At 37.1% G+C, this 23,358-nt stretch overlaps 1 pseudogene; it reads right to left on the reverse strand.

Annotated features, from left to right (window-relative positions):
- Positions 1-23,269, reverse strand: part of LOC122278489 — a 35,788-nt pseudogene extending 12,519 nt beyond the window's left edge.
- Positions 23,270-23,358: the final 89 nt, after the last annotated feature.

The raw sequence follows: 23,358 nt of genomic DNA on the forward strand, positions 1-23,358 counted from the left end.
CACCACCTTATAATAAAGTAACAAATTAGCTACCGATTTTCTAGATTTTTTACATAAGAAACACCAATCCATAACAAATCCATGCTTCCTAAGATTGTCTCTCGTGTCCAAATTTCTCCTAAAGAATTAAAGCACATCAACCAAAGAATGCAATCTTTGAAGGCACCTTACTCTTTCACAGAAAAGAGTGTACACATTCGAGCAAGACAACATCTTGTACATGAAAAAACTGAAAACTCCTTATTTTATAACTAGTATGAATTCAGATCATCATATCCCTCGCAGCCCGACCAAACTGTTTAGTGTACAATAAGCCAAAAAAATCAAAAGCTTCGTCCATTTCTTAATCATTCATAGTTCTAATAAAGCGGATATTCCAGTGGGATTAACCACTAGAACACCTAATGTAACACCCCGTCCTTGTGGTAGGACTTAGAAAATAGTTTTAAGAAAAGAGACAGGAGTTACCGTTCCATTTAAAACTTTTTCCTTTCCTACCTAGGATATAAAAGACCCTACGTTTTAAAGTAAAACACGCTTTAAGATTAAAATAGAGTTACAGTGGAAAAATATAAAGTTAAATAAAAAGGCCTCTCATACATAAAACTACATGCCTAGGCTTCCATGCTCTTTCTCATTGGCCATTTCTATCCTAACGCCTTCTACTCATTTTGCTCCTGAGGGAGGAGGGACATTCATTAAAACACAATGAGTCGAATACTGAGTAAGTGACGTGATCTCAAATGTGCTTTCAAGTGTAGAAGTGTTAAGTTGTATCAAGGATAAGTCTAATATCGTATTCCACAAGGACAGTGGATTATCAAAGCATTTGTAAACTTTATTGTAAAAAAAAACATGTTGACTATGAGGGATGAAAAACAAAATGAAATGCAATTTGAGAGATCTTTTTATGCTTTTTATGGTTGTATAAAAAAAAGAATATGCAAAACCAAAACAGATTTTTGAAAATGGATTTGGAAGAAAAAGTGTGAAATTAATTTTAGTAAAATTAAGTCAGAGGGGAAATTAAAGTTTATGTCTAAAAGGAAAATTAGAAAACACTTGGGTTGGGTATGAGACTCTCTTTCTTTAAGGTCCTAGATAATTTTCTCGATCAACAATCCAGTCAAGGCATTGATAAACGGAAGATAAAAAAGTTATGCTTAGGTTTTTGTAATATTTTCTTAAGGGATTCACTACTTTACTAGCCAAACATATATTAACAATCAACTAAGAGAAGCCTTGATAATTTTCAAGTTTTTGTTGTGCCTTATGTCAACAACAAATCAAGAACAAGAGCTGCAATCTATTTTCAATTCGAATCCGACTAGTAATATAGTGAAATTGATATTTATCAACAAAATATTGCATTAAACTAGAGCCCAAAACAAATCGAGTCTCATTCCACAACTCAAGTTTCAGAAATTAGCTACACATAATATTTCTAGCAGTAAAAATTAATCTAAGTAAAGCCATCACAAAATCCGAGAGCAAAAGAAATCCAAATGTGATATACCCTAGAGTGCAAAACAGTAGCCTCTGAAATATGCAAGAATTGAATAGGAAAAGAACTCAAAAATTAACTCACTTGAACTCAAGAAGCAGCCGTCGTCTAGGTGAAAGGAAAAATAAAATGCAAGATCAAACAAATGAAACTGAAGAAGAAACCGTAGCCCAAAGAAAAAAATGAAAATGAAAAGAAACGTTGCAGCATAGGAAAACTAAAACTAAGAAAAAAGAAGAAGAAGAACGCCACAACACAGGAAAAATAAGACCCAGGAAATAAAACGAAGCCACAACTAAAGAAAAGAAAACTAAAAAGAAAAGTCTTAAGGAAAAAGATCAAACGGAAAAATAATGCTCCTAAAGAAAAAAGAAAAGACGAACTCCCTCCAGCAAAGCATAAAAACAAAAAAATAAATTGAAGAGCCCCCAGCGTCATCCGTGAGAATACGTTTTATTCTCTAGTGCTCTTATTTATTTATTTATTTATTTTTTGTGTTAGATTGTTCCTCTCCTTCACGCCTTTCGTGCATCCACACCTGTTCCCTCTGCCTTTCTGTGTTGCATCCCAACCTTTAGTATGTAAGCGTGCCATTGTTTTAAATTTCATACTGTACCGGCCGGTACGGCTGAAATATTTCATTTCCATGGCTTAGCTGGTACAGAGAAGACCATTGTTTCATACCGGTCTGAATCTCGGCCGTACCGGCCGATATTTTGGCCTTTACTTTTTTTTTTTTTCATTTCTTCAAATTGCAAGCTCATCTTTTGACCCTCAATTTAGACTAAGCTATTTATAATTTATATATATATGTATTTACATATAATTTATTCATATATAGACTATTATTTTGGAATATAATTTATTTATATATTGACTATTACAAAATGGTATTGGTACCGAAATATTTCGTTCCAGTACCTTGACTGGTACAGCCTCCGGTATGGTATTCAAAACTTTGAGGCGTGCTCTTGTGCCTTGCATTTGTAGCTTCATCCTTTGCTGTGTTTGTGGTCCTCCCCCCCCCCCCCCCCCCCCCCCCCCCCCCCCCCCCCAAAAAAAAAAAATCATGCCATAGCTTCATCTGAGAGCAAAGCATGGTTTCACTCTTTCAGCAAGGCTATGGACGTGGCCTTGAGTCATGGGTGCTGGCCTCTATTTTATTTCTTCCCAGATTTTTCAACTATGTAGGCAATGGGCTTCACTCCTAGACACAGGCCAAGATTCAAATGTAAGTTTTACTTAAATGTTAGTCAGCCCCATTACATAATGCATCTATATTTAATTAGGGGTAAAATATTATTTCACTTTCCAAACAAAGTTAATTCACATTATCAAATTAATACTCTTATTTTAACACATAAAGCTCTTTTAACCCAAGATATTTAAGAGTATTAATACTGCATAATTGACTATTTATCAGTAAGCATTACTTCATAGAGTAAAACTATACTAAAATATGTTTTCAGTCATGCATTCATCACTCCATACATACTATATATAAGACATATATTCGTTTAAAACATTACGAGGTGGGGTTTTCCTTAAAAGGGTTTTCATTTAGTAAAACGTTCCCACACCTTGTCTTTTCATTCATAAGGAAACTAAAGCATACTTACATTCATTCATCTTATCACTTTCCTTGGACTGGTATACACTGTTATGCCCTGTGTGTGAGGGTTAGCAGTCATCTTTTGGACCTGAACTCCGCCCATGGTCACAGATTGGGAATCCCTTTCAGTCAGGGGGCAGTACTGGGTGTACTGCCAGTACTACTTACCTAGCGTTGCAATCTACCCATTCATTGGTACTATCATTCATTCATTCTTCTTGGTCGTTGCGTAGTTTCATACATTAAAGCATTCATTCATTCAATCCTTTCTTTCATTCTTTCAATTATCAGTCCATTCATTCATAAATGTCATTTAAAATCACAGGCTTAAACATCATCTTTCAAGACATCATTTAAAACATTAGTTAATGGCATCCTTTTAAAATCTCAGTTCATCACATCATTTAAAACATTAGTTAATGGCATCCTTTTAAAATCTCAGTTCATCGCATCATTTAAAACATCAGTCCAAAGTTCATGTAAAACATCAGGCATAAACCTCACATTTCATTTCATGAAAACACATATAATACATACTCTTGTAATATTCATTCACATGCATACAATTAATACTTTGAGGTGCTTAAAAAGGGGTTGCCAAGGAAGGCCTTTACATACATATACCTTTAAACATTATACTTGGCATACTTTCATAAAACATCATTCATTTCATAAAGCATTGTAAAGGAAAATCATTTCATTTTCATATCATATCATTTAGAAAACTCTAGAAGATTATGGATATAATATACCTGGACTCCATACCATACTCATTTTATGTAGTCCATTCATTGTGCGTGTCAGATGACAGCCTACATACATACACATAACCTTAGCGTCATTCTCTATCTAGTGCATAAGCAACTAACTATAAAACACAGACTATACTTTAGTTAGACATACTCTTCCTTCTATCCCTATCTTCTACGATTTCCTTTATCACGTTTCCTTTTTCTTAGCTCTTAGCTTGTGACCTGTCCTAGCAACAGTAGTCACTCTCAAGCTAAGACACATGCAAAACAAAATACTTTCTTTCATAATATAGAACAAAACATTTTCTTTCAAAATGCAGAATCAGAATATTTACTTTCAAAATGCAGAGTCAAAACATGTTATCAAAATATTAAAGCAAAAGTTCAAAATATTCATAATCAAAATCCCTTTGGCATAACATAAACTGAAACATCACATTTTATCTTATCATATCAGAATAAAGACCATGTTTAACTCCCGTGATAGGGTTATGCAAATCCCGACGGCCAACCAAGCAGAAACAGAATATAAATCGTCCAAAGTATTTTGGCATAACATGTCTGATTCATCATCATCATCATCATCATATCAGAGTGGCATTACAGAACAGGGGCCATGTTTAACCCCCATGGTAGGGTTGTGCATCTGCGGATAACCAAGTAGATGCATATCAAAACTGAAACAGAATACCACTTTTTTTTCTATTGGCAAGGCCCTATCATATCAGAACAGAAGCCATGTAAAACCCCTGTGGTAGGGTCTCTAACTAAACAAAGCATAAACAAAATCTGATACAGAGTCAAATAGTCATGCCAAAGGGTTTTAGAAATCACATGTTATCAAATCAGAGCACTGAACAAAATCAGAACAAAACATAATTAGATCACAAAAACAAATTTATGCACAAAATTTCATAAGTTTTATATTCGCTCTTTTTGCACAGTTCATAAATAAAATGCCAAAACTAAGCTCATGTCTACACTAGTCATGTTAGAAAATACTTTATTCTTATACAGAATTTCATGAGTAATGCAAAAAAAATACTGAAATTGTTTCAAATTTCTTTTCATAAAAAAATATGCATATTTTTCAAAAATCAACCTCAACCAATTTTGTTTTTATGCAAAGTCTAACATAGGAACCCCGCTTACCTAAATTTATTAACTTAACAAAATTTGTCCACATGCAACAGTACTGAACAAAAATCAATTGTCACCTATAAAATAGTCGCGTACTCCCATAAATTTCTAATAAAAAACGTATATTAATGCTTAAAAATGAAATACTACATAACCTAATTTCCCTTAAAAGAAACAATCTACAATTCTTACAACCCTAAAATATAAGCACTTTCCAAATTACCTCGATATCAATTAACACTTCCAACTTATACATTAATTCTAAAACATTTATGTAAAAATACAATTTTTTTACCAATATAAAGCAAAACTAGACCTAGTTTAAAAGAATATAATTACAAACTTTCTGAAAACCGTTGAGACCCACGGTACAATTCACGTCCAAAAACTACAAATCTGTTTTGGATTATAACTCAAGGGTATGGTCGTAATATCCTAGATGTAATCTTCCCTAACTTTACATAAAAGAACAAAACACCTATATATGCAGGGAAACATTTTATTGGAACCAAGTATGCAAGGGCTTTACGCAAAAGCCACCCTTTTTGAATTTGTAACTACAAAATAGGGGCTGCTATGGAGGACTCACCGAGGAACTCGGATGGAGGGCGACAAAAGGGTGTTTGGGCTAAGGTCGAACGTGGTGAGCCTGTGGTTAGGGGTGTAACCAGTTCCGTTCGGTCCAATTTTGGACAAAATTTAGGATCGAACCGGTATGCACCGGTTTTACATTTTTTAAAACCGATTATACACTGGTTAATCTCCTAAACCGATACTCCAGTTTCCGGTCCGGTTCGGTCTAATTTTCCAGTTTTAATGTACTATATTATATATTATATAATATTTATAATATAGTGTATTATAGTATATAATACTATAGTGATAATATATTGTAGTATATTATAATATATATTATAATTGTATTATAGACTATAATGATATACTATAATATATAATATAATGATATATTATAGTATATTATAATATATAGTGATATAGTATTAGTATAACTATTAATACAACAAACAAAATGAAACAAGATTTTAAAATTTAATATTATATTAATTAGTAATTTATCATATAATACAAAACTATTTTATATATAATTATATATTATATATAAATGTTATATATAATAAAAAAATTAAAAAAATATATATAAACCGGTCTGGTTCGATTTTAGAAAAAAAAATCAAAACCAGATCGATTTTGACCGATTTTAAGAAAAATAAAACCGGTACCGGACCGAATCAAACTCCGGTAACGGACCGATCCCACCGGTTTGGTCCCGTTCGGCCAGGTTCACCGATTTGTTTTACACCCTTACCTGCAGTAGATCAGCACTGAGAGAGAGAGAGAGAGAGAGAGAGAGAGAGAGAGAGAGAGAGAGAGAGAGAGAGAGAGAGAGAGAGAGAGAGAGAGAGAGAGAGAGAGAGAGAGAGAGAGAGTGAAGATTGAGTGCGCGAGAGAAAAAGGGAGCAGCATGACAGGGACTCACCGTGTGGGTAACGATGAAGCAACAACAAAGTGGCTGGGAGGGGCGGAAGTGTCGTCCTTGGCAGCTGAGGCAACCAGCGTGGGTGGTGGCTTAAGGGTAGTGGGTTGGTTGAGCCATGACTGCTCTATTTCGGGAAGGAAAAATAGAGGTCCTTCGGCATTGGTGAGGCTGCATCTCTGTTTTGAATGGCTGAGTGAGGATCAACAAATGGGGCTGGCGGCTAGTGGTGGCGTTGTCGTGTGAGTGGGTGGCTACCGTTTATGGAAGTGAGTCCAAGTGGCTATCGGTTTTCACGTGGGGCTGGGGCAGTGGCGCTATGCTGCAAGAGATTTCGTGGAGGAGCTTGGCAGGGAGATCCCGATTTCTCGTGGCGGTGGCTAGCGGCAAGGAGAAAAATCTCAAGCTCACCTAGAGAGCTGGTTTGTATTTCCCTGTTCCCGGAGGTCCAAAGAGTGGAGTTAGCTCATGGAACCTAAATTATCTCCCATAGTGTATTTGTATACTCTAAATTCTCCACCAAAATACAAATCCATTTATTCAAACCAAAAATCCATCAAGACACCAAATTAATACCTCAATGAAATAAATTAAAAACTCCCAAAGACTCAAAAGTATCATTAACTCAACACATCAAAATATTTGAAAATAATCAATTTGCTAACTATAACTCTCAAATAAATATTTGTACTCTCGGACACTTATTTCTCTACGATCATCACACCTTGCTAAAAATTCATACTCTTGTTCTCTAGCTGAACCATCAAAATTATCTGAAAAATGTTTGAAGATAAGGGGTGAGTTATCAATAACTTAGTAAGCAAAGGACATATTTAAAGTGTGTACACATGAGCATTTTCAGAATTCAAAATGTAGAACAAAATATTTACTTTCAGAATGCAGAATCAAAACATATTACCAAAAATATTAGAATGAAACTTTCAGAAAACATTCTTATTCAAAACTCCTTTGTTATATCAAAATCTAAGACATCTTCATCAATCAGAAGATCACATCGGGACAAATACAATATTTAAACCCCATGATAGGATTATAACCACAATTATAACCCCTGTAAGGGTCGTATCCACGATTATCACCTGTAGTTAGGCCATATACCATGTTTAACACCAAGGGTAGGGTTATAAACTACCATTATAACCCATGGAAGGGTCGTATACCATTTTTATCACCCGTGGTTGGGCCGTATACCATGTTTAACTCCCATGGTACGGTTATAAACCACCATTATAACCCATCATTATAACTTGTGGAAGGGCTGCATCCCCTATTATCACCTATGGTTTGGCCGTATCAACTATTATCACCTGTGGTTGGGTCGTAATGAAAATCGAATAGAACATCATAACCATACTTAATCAGGATACAGAATCAGAATCTCAAGCCAAGGTTTTCAGATGCCACAACATATCCAAATAGAGTACTGAGCATTTCAAGTCTTTTAACATATTCAAAAACAGTTTCAGAACATTTTCACATCACATGCACAAATTTTCATAGATTTCGTATTTGCTCTTTTTGCATAGATTAGAAACAGAATGCACAAAATTATCTCATGTCTACACCAGTCATGATAGAAAATTCTCTCTTTGTATAGCTTTCATGCATATACAGAACACATATTTAAGGTTGTTTTCATATTTTTTTTCAAAACAAACATGTGTATTTTCAAAATCAATCGCGTTTCATTTTATTTTATGCAAAATCTAACATAGGAACCCAGATTACCTGAACTTCTTAGCCTTTCAAAAATTTCCTTAACAATGCCGAATGAATATTGATCGTCACCTATAAAATAATCATGTAATTCCCATAAATTTCCAATTGAACACATATTTCAATATTTAAGCTTAAAATGCTAAAATAACCTATTTTTAACCTATTTTAATTCCTCAAAAACATAAATTTTCAATCCCTAATAATATCATCACTTCCCAAATTTCTCAATATTCAACTTGATCTCTGACTAAAATATTAAAATCTAACGTCTTATTTACTATTGAAAAATCAAACTATAAAATTTAATACTAAATACTCTAATTATACCAAAATATTTTAAATTATACAACAACAATTATCTAATAAACTAGATCATAATAAAATTACAACATTATCGTTTACTTTTGAAAGAAACCCTTACTTAGTACCAATTTAAATTACTTAAATGATTTCTGCTAACATAAATAAATTAGAGTTTACTAACGCATATTTAAAGTTTTCAAAACTCATTAACACAACTTGTAGCTCAAAGGGTAAAAAAATGTAATTTCATTTAATAAATCTACGCATTACCTAAGCTTCATTAGAAAAAAGAGTTTTGTTACGTACAGGCAAAGTCGCGTACTAATCTGTATACCAATACTGATTTTTTCGTATTCAAAATTTAAATTAGCATTATTTTTAATAAAATCTACTTTTTGACCAATTATATTAGATTGGTGCATATATTAGCACGTAATTATGATTGCAATTAAATTTTTCTTAGAATAATTTGTTAGTGAAAACAATTTCATGTTACGTGAAACGATAGTTCACGAGGCAGAGGCCCACCGAGAGATGGAGAGCACGACGGGTGGTAAGCTGGGCGGTTGTCTACAGCGGTGACTCAGTGTGATGCAACGAGGCTGAGGTGGCGTGCTGCGGACCTGGGGTGACTGAAAGACTTTGCCAACGGTTTCTGTGGGGCCTAAACGTGATGGAACTCTCGGTGGAGGGTGGTTGCAGTGGTTCAAGGTAGGAGGAACACTTCCTCTGTTTTGGGTGCGCAAAAACAGGGATGTTTCGATGATGCGTGCGGCAGAGCTTCTACGTTGGGCGGCTAAGTGTGGGGTACAGTGGTGCAGGGCAGAGCAGTGGAGGTTCAAGTGTGGCTTGGTGGCTTTCGACGTAGCAGCAGTGCGCATTGGTCCCTTGTCATATGTTGAAGGTTAGGGTTCGACAGCAGCTGGAGTATAAGTGATGAAATGGGCTCAATGGGCCGGGCCAGAGCTGGACCAGAGAAGAGTACGTCGGCTGTGTATAAGTTCTCATAATAAAAGCCCATTAGGAATACAAGGATTTAAGAGTACTTTAGCATATGAATTACGTGTATAAATACAGGGTGTAAATCATCAATAAAGGCATCTGAAGTATTACAGTTCAATTCCGAATTCTCTTCCTCTTTCTCTTTCTCTCTCTCTCTCTCTCTCTCTCTCTCTCTCTCTCTCTCTCTCTCTCTCTATAACCTCTTCCTTTTCAGTTACATTCTTGCACTATTAGAGAAGGCTTGTGACATCCCCTGCAACAGTGGCTGAGTTGTACAGGGATAGCGACGGACAGTGGTTGGCAACTGTCCCAAAGATGGTGTGACATGCATGCATTTGGTCAGGGTTTCGGTGATGGTGGTCTTGCGAGAATTGGAGGGGTTCGCGTCATGTAGTGGTGGGAAGAAAAGAAAAGAAAAAAACTAGTGGTCTTGTTGCATGGGTGAGGCTTAAGGAAAAACGGCTGTGATTGGTAGCAAAACTGCTGCGATTGGTAGCAAAAGAAACCGATAGGTAGTTTGGTAGAGGTGCACGACAACCCTAGATTGGAAAAAATGAGGTTATGATGAACGTCCAAACTCATATGTGTATATATATATACCAACTGTTGTAAACCCTAATGGTATAGAGACATGCATGCATGGGCTACGAGAGTGGTTCTAGAATTTTAATGGGAAAAGGACTCTAGAGTTCGTTTGAAAAAAAATAACAAACATTAAAAAAAGGAATTTTGCTACATACAAGCAAAGTCGCATACTAATTTGCGTACCAATACTGATTCTTTCATACTTAAAATTTAAATTAGAATTGTTTTCAATAAAATCTACTTTTTGACCAATCACAATAAATTGGTACACATATTAGTGCACAAGTGTGCTTGCAACTAGACTTTTCCTAAAAAAATAAATCATAGGTCGGATTCTTGAAAAATAAATTAGACCTATAACCTATATTTAAAAAAACAAAAAACTTGAAAACTCAACTAGTTTTTTCATACATATAAGTCCATATATAAAAAGAAAATACTCGTCAATCCCAAGCGGGTCTTTTGTACGTGCAAATCCAAAAATCTTAGACAGCGGGTTATATATATATATATACTTGTTTCATAAATTTCTCGGTCCATAAAATAATGTTAACCTAATTATCAACTTAATGAAAAATCATAATCCACCAAACTAAAGTATTGGGCACAAGGCCTGAAAAAAAACTCAAAAATTCAACTGGGATTTTCTTACATCTAACCCAAACATATTTAGAAAGCAGGTTGGTGCTGGATTTGGGTGTTACAAACTTGTATTATAGTTGTAGCTTTGTTATTGTACCAACACTCTTCTGCTCTAGATATTCTTCACCATATTTCATTTATTTCATTAACTATATAAAATAAATGATATATATAAAGATTTAAGCCGTGTCATAGCTTGTGAAATTGTATGACATTTTCTTACCAGACACATCATTCTACTCCATGTGCTTATCCTTTACATCCAAAGACCATGGTTTTGTCCAATGCCAATCCATTGGATCCAAAACCAATGCTCCACCTCAAGCACCAAATTTCAACAGTAGTCACTCTCATGGTTCCTCATCCAATTTCAAATATGCAAATAAAGAAGTCACATGTTAGCTCTGTAACAAAAGAAATCACACTGCTTTAAGGTGTTTTAACAAGTTTAATCACTCTTTTACACATGATAGTCTCCCTTAAAGTTTTGTAGCAATCAAAATGGAGGACAGTTCTGAGAATGCTTCATGGCATCCTAACACTGGGGCCACTGATCACATGACTACAAATGAAGGTATTCTTTACTCACTGACTCCATACAAAGGTCATGATGGTATAATGGTAGGTAATGGAAAGATCTTACCTATCACTCATATTGGTTAGACCATGGTTGGCTCTCCTAAATCACAAATTTTGTTAAATGTGAAGTGCTTATAGTACCTGCAATAAAGAAGGATTTATTGTCTCTTAGCAAGTTAACCACAGATTACCCTTTGAAATTTGAGTATGATGGACATGGTTTTGTGATAAAAGATAGGGTAATACAGAATACTGTGGCAATAGGTAGGAAGCAAAAGGGCCTATACACTTTTGATGCTGCCTTGAAGTTTCAAAATAAAGAGAGCTTCCACTCCTTTAGATTTCGATCCACCAATAAAGAGCATTGGCACCAAAGGCTTGGACATCCAAACTCAAGAATTCTAGACTTTCTTTGTAAGAAAAAAGTTTATTAATCTTGAGTCAAAATAACTTTCTTCTCAAATCTGTACAAGTTGTCAACTAGGGAAAGCTTGCAAGTTGCCTTTTCTTTCTAGAGACAGTACTGTTACTGTTCCTTTTGCTAAAATCCATTGTGATTTTTGGGGACTAGCTCCTACTATGTGTTGAGAAAAATAAAAATTCTATGCCATTTTTGTTGATGAAGCTACAAGCTTTATATGGTTGATTCCCCTTAAGCATAAATCTGATCTTCATTCAACTTTTGTTCAGTTTCATATTCTTGTCCAATGTCAATTTGATGCCAAAATTCATGTTTTTCAAACTGATGAAGGAGGTGAGTTTAATGACACAAAACTTCTTGATTATCTTCAAAACCATGACATTATTCACCAAGTTGCTCGTCCCAAGACACCTGAACAAAATGGTAAAGTAGAGAGGAGACACAGAAGTATCACAAACCTTGGTTTGACCATGATGTTTCATGCCAAACTCCCACTTAGGTTCTGGTTAGATTGTTTCTCTACTGCTATTTTCTTTTTAAACAGATTGCCAACTCTTGTACTTAACATGGACTCTCCCTTTTTCAGACTATATGCAAAACATCCTGACTATAGCATACTTCGCACCTTTTGGTCTAGATGTTTTCCATACCTTGGAGAGTATAGGTCCAAAAAGCTTGAACCCAAGTCATTGCCTTGTGTCTTCATTTGCTACAGCAATGAACATAAAGGCTATAAATGTCTTTATCCACCCACTGGTTGTATTTTTACATCAAGACATGTTGTGTTTGATGAGTTTGTCCTTCCTTACTCTCAACCAACCATGCTCTATGACTCTCCAACTGTTGAGGGGGAACTTTCCACCTTCACGGAATGATATCAGGATCTCTATAAGGTAACTTCAAAGTAGCCACTACCTTATGCTTATGCTCCTCCTTCCTCATCCTTAAGTCCAAATGAGGTAATTTCCTCCTCACTTTCTCTGGTTTCTACTTCCTCTCCAGAACCATCACCACCCTTGTTTGTCCAACTTGCTGTGCAGTCAACCCCACCTCCATATCCTATGCAAACTAGGTCTAGGTGTGGCATTCACAAACCTAACCCTTGGTATGCAAACTTGCACAACCTGGTTCCAATTCATGTTGAACCAAAGTCCATCATATCTGCAAGAAAATATCCTGGTTGGTCTACTGCAATGAAGGAAGAACTAGATGCACTTGCTCAAAACAATACTTGGGAACTGGTTCCAAAATCTGATGGTATGAATATAGTTGGTTGCAAGTGAGTGTATAAAGCTAAGTTAAGGGAAGATGGTACTCTTGAGAGACTTAAAGCCAGACTAGTTGCTAAAGGGTTCAATCAAGTTGATGGGGTGGATTTTTCATAAACTTTTTCACCTGTTGTGAAACCAGCAACTATTAGAATTGTCCTTACACTTGCTACTATTAAACACTGGGAACTTCACCAACTAGATGTTAAAAATGCTTTCTTATATGGTTTTCTTAATACTACTATTTGCATGCAGTAGCCACCTAACTATGTTGATCCAAATCAGCCTAAGCATGTGTGCAAGTTAAACCGTGTCTTGTATGACCTCAAACAAGCTCCTTGAGCTTGGTTTGATAGGCTGAGTGACTTTCTTTCACAACTTGGTTTCTACTCAAGCTTAGCTGATCCAAGTCTTTTTATTTGCCACTCAGACCATGGGGTACTCATTCTTTTACTCTATGTTGATGACATGGTAGTAATAGGTGATAATCCACAGAGAATTCAATGGTTGATCTCTCAGCTTAGCACTCAATTCTCCCTCAAAGACCTATGTTTTCTACATCATTTTTTAGGCATAGAAGTCTATAGAGTTGGTTTTGACCTATTCTTATCTCAGCACAGGTACATCATGGACTTATTAACTCGAGCTAATATGCATGAATGCAAGCCCTTGTCAACACTAAAGGTCAACAACCTTACGCTTCTGCAGAATTATTTCCTGATCCAACAACCTACAAAAGCATTGTTGGTGGCCTACAGTACCTCACTTTTACTAGACCAGATTTTTCATTCAGTGTGAATTATGTTTGTCAATTCTTGCAAGCTCCTACAGTGATTCATTTCTAGCTCGTAAAGAGGATACTTAGATACTTGCAAGGCATATCCCAACTAGGCATCCGTATCATATCAAGCAACACACTTGATCTATATGGGTTTTCTGATGCAGATTGGGAAGGTTTCCAAACAACAAGGAGATCCACCAAAGGCTATTGCACATTTCTTAGAAGCAATTGCATCTCTTGGAGCGCAAAGAAACAACCAACAGTTGCAAGATCCAGTGCTGAAGCAGAGTATAGGGCAATGGCATCCATTGCAATTGAATTAACATGTATTTCAACTCTACTTCAAGATCTTGGAGTGGCATTACTCAAAACACCCTCTCTACATTGTGACAACATGAGTGCATTATTTATGACAGTGAATCCTATTCTACATGCTAGAACAAAGCACATAGAACTTGGCTCCTTGGAAACCAAATTTGTTACATCTTTTGATCAATTTGCAGATATCTTCACAAAATCCTTGTTTAAGAATCCATTCAAACAGCTGCGTGACAAACTTGGCCTTTGTTCTCTTCCACAACCATGTTTGAGGGGGAATATAAGGAATGAAACCAACATTCAAGTAGTCAAGCAACAATCAAGCTGTACATCACACGATCTCAGCAATCCTCCCAAGACATCTTAGCAATCTTCTCAAAGTCAACAAATGCCTAATCTTAGGAAGAAAATCAATTATACTAGCTGTTAGCTGTGTATTTGGTATAGCATTCTTTCTATTCTTTGTACACTTTCCATACATAGATCAACTTGTACATGTTACTATTTATATGTATAAAAGCACACTCTCTATCTCAACTCATGAGATAGTATTTCTCAAAACATCTTTAGGTATATGCTATTGTGATTGCACATTCATCAACTTTCTTTACCAAGCAAGGGCAACTATGAATAGAAAGGTTGTGCTAGGCTTTGATGTATTGGTTGCTTCTCTTCAATCCTTTATCAGCCTTGCCATTGTTCTCTTTATTCCCATATATGACCACATCTTTGTGCCTATGGCAAGAGCTTTCACTGGAAAACCCTCTGGCATCACAATGCTACAGAGAATTGGAACAGTGATGGTTTTATCTAAAGGAAGTTGAGATAATTCTAAAGGAAGTTGAGAAGTTGTTAGCAAATGATGTTGGAATGCTTCAAGAAGTAGATACGGCTACAAGGTTTGTGGAAGATGGCAAGGATGAGCCTGCAAAAGAGGGTTTTGACCAAATGTCCTCCCCTTATGTTGTTTCCTTCAAGGCTATTTGCATGGGCCTTGCAGGACATGGTGTAGAAGATGGAAATTTTTATTGGATCACTAATGATGAGCTGGAAGTTAATAATTTCCAGTTACAAAGGAAGCGTGGCATCCAAACCGCACCTTGTGGACAAGGTGCTTCAATGGGGGATGGTTTGTCACAGTCCCCGAATGAAGGACATGGGCTATTGGCCTTGGGCCAATTTAATTTAATTTACAATTTCAAATTCAACATGTATTTGGACTACAAGATAGCTAGTGGGCCTTGGGCCTTATATTTATTTTCTTGTATGTTTTTAGTGTGTTAGCTTGGGCCCATGTAGGGGTCATCTCCTTTATATACGAGCCAAGGGCTTGAGGGTTCAATCATCCAGAAACTAAATGGAAAGTCTATTGTCCTTATCTTTCTCATCTTCTTCATTCTTCTATGGAGGTGCTCCCCTCGAAGTGAGCAATTTTAGTATATTTGTTCTTAAGTTACTAGAGGTGTGTTACAGCGGTGGTCGGCCCTACAGCGGTGGATCTGGACCATAATAGAGAGGAACCGAGAGAGAAAGAGGTGCTGCTCAGAGAGAGAGAGAGAGAGAGAGAGAGAAGGGCTTCGGTGGCTAGGGGGAGAAGCTTACGTCAATGAAGGGCTAGATGCGGTGGTGCAGCTAGGCTACGACGATGGTGCTGGCAACGGCGAGAGGGAGAAACCTTGTGAGAGAAGCTCGATTTCGGGAGGAGGAGAGGGGAAGGAGTTGAAGCATGGGCTGGGTTTGTGAGGGGTGATCGCGGGTAGAAAGGGGAGCTCGTGCGGCGGTGATGCTACTGTGGCTGGGAGGAGCCAAGAGAAAATGTAGTGGGAGAGGGGATATGGGCTATCGATTGGGGGAGGAAAGAAGAGAGAGGGAAAGTGGGGGAAAAGATAAGGGGCTAGGGTTTTAATTTAGGCCCTTCATCTTGGGATCTTCAGATCTAATCTAATGGCAGGGATTTAAACACTGGTTTAAACTAAGTAAACTGAGAGGAATCAAGATAGAAATAGTATATCATTAATTCAAACTCAAATTTAGTTTATAAAATAATATTCTTTCATCATTAAATAAATGACGAAGTTTTACTAAATATCTTCAAGTGAATAAAACCATCTAAATAATTAGAGTTTTCAACATAACTTAAGTCTCATAATATTCTTAATTAAATAAAATCATTTAGATAATATGATTTTCTACAATTATAATATTTTTGGAAGCACAATTATAATATTTGAAGCTTCCAAAAATATTATAATTGTCTTACTTAAAATTAGGCTTGGTTCAATAATACTAGAAATACCCAATTTAAAATATTTCTCGGGTACTTAAAATATTCGAGGGCTTTAAAACATTGGGCTTGCCCTAAAAATCACTTGCTAATTTTAAAACAAGCCTTAGAGGTTTAATATGTAGAACGAAACTCGTGATCAATCGACAGAAAAGGAGCAGTTGATCACACAAAACCTTAGCTAGCATCCGGATTCTGATTAATACAGAAAAGGAATGAAAACAACACTTGATAAGAAGCCTACCACCGCAGCATGGATCGTGCCAAAATCAAGGTTTGAGCCATCACCTACCACAAAATAGTGCACGGTGCCCCCAACCTAGTTAATTCTCAAATCCTTTAATCTAGGCGCTTTCCTCTGGATTTTCCCTTCTCTTTCTGAGTTTTTATTGTTTTTTTATCTCATTATTTCATGATGGGTTTCTTGAAGAGGTTGTTGATGGACTAGAAAATTTTCATCTTCTCCAAAGAGAATGACAGGTCTCTTAGATTAACGGAGAGGAGCAAGGGATTCAGCAAGTTTATTCCTCTCAAAGGGGATATGGTGGAGTGGCTAGTGGTTGCGATAGAGGCTTGCATCAAAGCTGGTAATTGTAAGGAGTTCTACAAAACGATAAGAGATTGCAAACTACTTTTGTGGCACGAAGGTGCACGAACTACTATGGTCGTTTCATAGTGATTGCGGAATAAGGAGTTTTATCATTATATGGTGGGTGAAAACAGGTATGGCTGTCTCAATTTCTCTAGTTTTCTGCATGAAGTTAACAAAACAAAATCTCTATTTTGAGAATGGAAAATAGAGGAATCGATGTGTCGTCTGTTCATTTCTTGGGTCGACCTTTAGATGGGTTAATATAATCTTCCTTAGAATTATCAGCACCAATCCATTGAATAACATTTTACGTATACTCTTTTTTTCTGCTCTCACGTATAGTTTTATATATGATGCTTGCTTGTGATTTCCGAACACAGATTCTTGCTATGATTTTAAACTTAAGAAATCCACATAAATATATATCATGCATTCCATCAAAATCTTCTTTATGTTTTCTCTCAACCAATTTCAAGATTCCGAAGAAGCTCCCACTGTTTTCAAAATACTAACAAATACTCAAAATTTTTAACATACACTTACTAACTTCACGTTACAAGAACATAGGTGATCAATAAGAAAGTATACAGTTTCACCCAACCTCAAAGTACTTATCCTCCCCTTAACTTCAAATTAGAAAGAAAATCCATGAACTAAAATAAAGAGATACGCATGCACTGGTGAAATAAAATCATCCCAGAGAACAGTCTATTGCGCCTCTGACCTGTCCAAAATCACACAAGACGATATTTAAGTGGTTCAGCAACTTGCTTACGTCAACTGGAGCCAAAATTCACAAAGTTTGTATGAGATTACAAACACTCAATAATTTCTCTCTCACGTCCTCTCTTTCTCTAATTTTTGCCCACACCGTTTTACACAAATGAGCTCTCATTTTATAGGAGAAGCTTCAGAGGATAAGCACCTACATTTGTTGACCAAGAGAATCGGTGCAGCAATTTATCACCATAAATTGCTACAAGAGACTTGGGTGTCCTAATACAACAAAGGATTTTCGGTGGCTACATATGTGGGTATGCATACTTGGGGGGATTTCAACAATTACCCCCTCCACCCAAGTATGCCATATTAGGCTGCTTACAAATTGATTCATTCTTTAGATGAATGCACCTCCTTCTTTGACATGAGAGACTTTCGCTATCAAATGCGCTCCAATGCACCCGAGGGTGCTCAATAGTGTACAATATTGATCAAGTCCAAACAGTATTGGAACTTGCTCCCTGTGACGACTTTCGTCAACATATCTATTGGATTATCTTCAGTGCTAATCTTCTGAAGTTTGATGTCATCTTCTTCTAATATTTCACTTACAAAGTAAAATTGGACATCTATGTGTTTTTTTCAAGAGTGATACACTTGATTCTTGGCCAAATGAATTGCACTTTGATTGTCACAATAAACGGTAACCTCTTGCTGCTTAAAGCCCAAGTCTGTTACCAGTCTGTGTAACCAAATGACTTCTTTCATTGCTTCTGTTATAGCCATGTATTCAGCCTCAGTGGATGATAGTGCAATTGTAGACTGCAAAGTTGATCGCCAACTAATTGGTCCTCCAGTCATAGTGAACACATATCCAGTTGTCGATCGGTGTCTGTCAAGATCACTTGCATAGTCTGAGTCAACATATCCAGTTACTAGACTATCTTCACTCTTCTCGAACTTCAAACCAATATCTACAGTCCCTAAAATATACTGTAGAATCCATTTAGCCGCATGCCAATGAGCCTTTCAGGATTATGCATATAGCGACTAACTAAGCTATAGGCCTGGGAGATATCAGGTCGTGTACACACCATGGCATACATTAAGCTTCCAACATTACTTGCATATGAGACATTCCTTATGTAATCCCACTCTTCATCATCTTTAGGAGACTGCAATGCACTGAGTTTGAAATATGGGGCCATTTGAGTACTCACATTATTCGTCTTTGAGTCCATGTTGAAGTGTTACAGTATTCTCTTCAGATATTGCTTCTGAGTAAGGTGAACTGTACCTTTCACCCTATCTCTATTGATCTCCATCCTCAATATTCTTCGTGCTTCTCCTAGATCTTTCATTTCAAACTCATGACTTAACTGATTTTTTAAAAGATTTATCTCCCCATTGCTTTTACATGCAATTAACATATCATCTACATATAAAAGCAAATAAATGAAAGATCTATTTGCAAGTTTTCTGAAATACACACAGTGATCGTATTGACAACGAGTGTATTTCAAGTCCATCATAAAGCGGTCAAACCACTTATACCATTGCCAAGGTAACTACTTCAAGCCATAGATTGACTTCTTCAGACTGCAGACCCAATTTTCTTTTCTAACTACTTTAAAACCTTCTGGTTGAGATAGATAAATCTCCTCTTCCAGATCACCATGTAAGAAAGCTGTCTTTACGTCAAGCTGTGCTAACTCAAGATCATATTGTGCAACCAAAGCTAGCAATATCCGAATGGATGAATGCTTCACAACAGGAGAGAATACTTCACTGTAGTCAATTCCCTATGTTTGAGCATAGCCCTTGGCTACTAATCTAGCTTTGTATCGTACTCCATTTTTAGCAGCTTGATCATCTTTCTGATTAAAGATCCACTTATAGCCAATTGACTTAATTCCTTGTGGAAGCGGCACAATCTCCCAAGTCTGGTTCTGGTAAAGAGACTGCATCTCTTCATTCATTGCCTTTGTCTATTCAACTTGTTCACTAGACTGTATGGCTTCTCTGTAAGTGGTTGGGATCTCACCCCCTTCAGCTGGTAATGTATATGTCACATAGTCTACAAAACGTGTCGGTACACGTTTCTCTCGTCTCGGCCTGTTGGTTGCTATTGATTTGGGTTGACGTGGAGGTACTGTGACTAGACTATCAACCTTATCTTGTCCATGCTCTCCCGAATCCTTTGAAGTAATAAACTTTACATTCTGTGAATCATCTGGTGTTTCGCCATCATGGCTGCCTTCATTGGAATCTTTATGCTTATGTGACTTAAGCATCTCAGATTCGTGGAATGTAACATCTCTACTGATAATTACCTTTTTAGACTCTATGCACCAGAGTCTATACCCTTTTACACCAGTACTAAAGCCTAAGAATTTTGCTTTCTTGGCTCTGGGATCAAGCTTATTTTCTTTAGCATGATAGTAAGTAGGACATCCAAAAACGTGTAAAGAGTCATAATCAGTATCATGTGTATCTTTCCACATTTCAATGGGTGTCTTCCCATCATTGGCAGTTGTGGGTAGTCAGTTGATGAGGTGGCAGGCATATGTCACAGCTTCAGCCCAAAATTGTTTATTGAATCCAGCATCTAGTAACATACATTGCACTTTCTCTAGTAAAGTACAGTTCATCCATTCTGCTGCAGTGTACCTTGTACCGTGAAGTGTCTGACAATTTCCTTTCTCCGGCATACTTCCATGAAGGGTTCTGAAGTGTACTCACCTCCATTATCAGATCTGAGCTGCTTGATTTTTCTGCCAGTCTGAGTCTTAATCATTTTCTTCCAATCAAGGAAGATTTCAGCACTTCATCTTTATTCTTCATCGTATACACCCACACACGACGAGAATAATCATCTACAAAAATTACAAACCAATGCTTACCTCCCAAAGATGTATTTTAGGTAGGTCCCCAAATATCGGAGTGTACATAGTCAAGTATCCCCTGTGTATTGTGTACAGTGATTCCAAACTTAATCTGCCTCTACTTCCCTAATACACAGTGCTCACAGAAAAATAATTTACCAGTCTTGGCACCTTTGAGTAAGCCTTACTTTACTAGTGTTTGCAAAGTTTTTTCTCCAGTGTGTCCCATACGCATATGCCAAAGACTGGTAGTGTCAGTATTAGTCTCATCTAGCTTCTCACAGCATGTGGAAGCTCTTCCATTAACAGTACTTCCTTGCAAGAAGTACAAGTTTCCTCACCTCAAACCATTCATATCCACCTGAACTCCCATTACTACTTTGAGAGTTCTGTCTTCAATGGCGATTCTGAATCCTTTTGAATCTAGAGATCCAAGTGAGATGAGATTCTTCCTCAAGTCTGGAACGTACCTAACTTCTGTCAGAGTCTTGATGCTGTTATCGTGTAGCTTTAACTAAATGCTACCTATTCCCTGAGTCTTACAAGCACTGTCGTTGCCTATAAGTACTGCTCCACCCTCAATCTTTGTGAAGTCAATAAATCAGTCCTGATTGGGACACATGTGATAGGTACATCCAGAACCCATAATCCATTCATCGGAATGACAAATGGATGATGAACTTGTCAAGAAAAAATCTGAATCATCATTTATGTCTACGACATTAGCTGTAGTGGGTTGATTCTGCTGTTGTCCTTTCAGCTTGGGACAATCCTTCTTCAAGTGTCATTTGTTGCGACAAAAGGAACACTTGTCTCTGGCGAGTTTTCTTCCGACTGATGAACCACGTGATGTGGCCCAGGTTTTTGGTTGAAAACCTTTCTTCTTTCCATGATATCTTGACTGTGGTCTCCCCCTTGCTGTTAACGCTTCACTTGATGTATTTAGCTATACTTGGTTATCTTTTCTGCGGTACTCATTGCTAATTAAAGAACTAGATACATCGTCAAAACTAATCTTTTCCTTCTCATACAGTAGTGCAGTAATTAAATGCTCATATGTATCAGGCAAGGAATTTAATAAAAGTAAAGCCTTATCTTCATCTTGGATTTCAACATCAAAATTTAATAAATTAGCAAAAATTTGATTGTAACTATTCAGATATTCAGACATAGAAATACCTTCACGAAATTGAAATCTGAAGAGCTTTTTCTTCAAGTGCAAACGGCTCTCAATGCTCTTCTTCATGAACTTATCTTCCAATTTCTACCAAAGTTCCTTTGCATTTGTCTCACTCATGACAAGGTACTTCTTCTCTTTGGTAAGGCATAACCGGATTGTACTACAAGCTTGGGTATTAAGATTCGTCCAATCCTTTTCAGTCATATCATCTGGCTTTTCTTCTAATGCAATATCCAACTCTTGTTGGATCAAAACGTCCATAACTTCACATTTCCACATGCCGAAGTTACTTGTTCCATCGAACTTCTCAACTTCAAACTTGACATTTGACACTGTGGACTGAAGCCCAGAGCTACTGGTGTTTCTAGAGTACCTATCTCTTCCAGAACCTTTCATATAAATTTAGAAAATTTAGACAACAAATTTCAAAATTCTAACCATATGGATGAGTCTGGAATGATCCAAATAGTTGGAAAGCACTATTTGATCATTGAAATCAGACTCCAAATGGCTTAGATCAAGCCCAAAAGGGATCTGAAAAAATGAACGGTCCTGATTGTCTAGCCCGTGAGATGTACACGCTGTAGCAGGGTGACTGGGGGCGCATGGGAGCGTGGAGTACACACGCTGAGAGCCTTTAGGGCGCGTGGGGGCGCATAGGGAGCGTGTCCTTCACGCGTCTTCAACCTCTTGGCACGTGGAGGTGCGTGGCTGCACGTGGGGGTGTGTGGGACCGTGCGTTTCAGTCGTCTTCAACCTCTAGCTGCGAGTGAGGCACGTGGACTCACTCTCCGGCTTCTCAGGGTGTGTGTGAGCTTCTCTAACCTCCGTTTTCAATTCTGTTTACGGCAACGGATTCATCTTGACGCGAGGAACACCCTAGAGTTATCAAAAATTGATTTCGATCCACTTGATTTCTGGACAGAGCAAACCAAAGCTCTAATACCAATTGTTGCGCCTCTGGCCTGTCCAAAACCACTCAAGATGATATTTAAGCGGTTCAGCAACTTGCCTATGTCCACTGAAGCCAAAATTCACTGAGTTTGTATGAGATTACAAACACTCAATAATTTCTCTTTCACGTCCTCTCTTTCTCTGATTTTTGCCCACACCGTTTTACACAAATGGGCTCTCCTTTTATAGGAGAAGCTTCAGAGGACAAGCACTTACATTTGTTGACCAAGAGAATCGGTGCAATAATTTATGGCCATAAATTGCTGCAAGAGACTTGGGTGTCCTAATACAACAAAGGAATTTCGATGGCTACACATGCAGGTATGCATACTTGGGGGGATTTCAGCACTGTCAAATTGTTAGAGAAACCACGAGAAAAGAACAAGAAAAAACAAATTGAAGAAGAGAGTCATATTGGCCTTACCGGTGGCAGTAATCGTTGCTTGGAGAAGTGAGATTCCACGACACGACTTTATTGGGTATATGAAAATCAATGAGATCCTGACCGTCATATGTGAGAGTCGTGTGTTTTTAGCGAGTGATATTACTAGCAGAAAAGTCGACTCATGCGGATTTGATTGTGCTTAGACCAATAAATCAC

Source organism: Carya illinoinensis, chromosome 10, assembly GCF_018687715.1.
Source record: "Carya illinoinensis cultivar Pawnee chromosome 10, C.illinoinensisPawnee_v1, whole genome shotgun sequence".
NCBI lineage: Eukaryota > Viridiplantae > Streptophyta > Magnoliopsida > Fagales > Juglandaceae > Carya > Carya illinoinensis.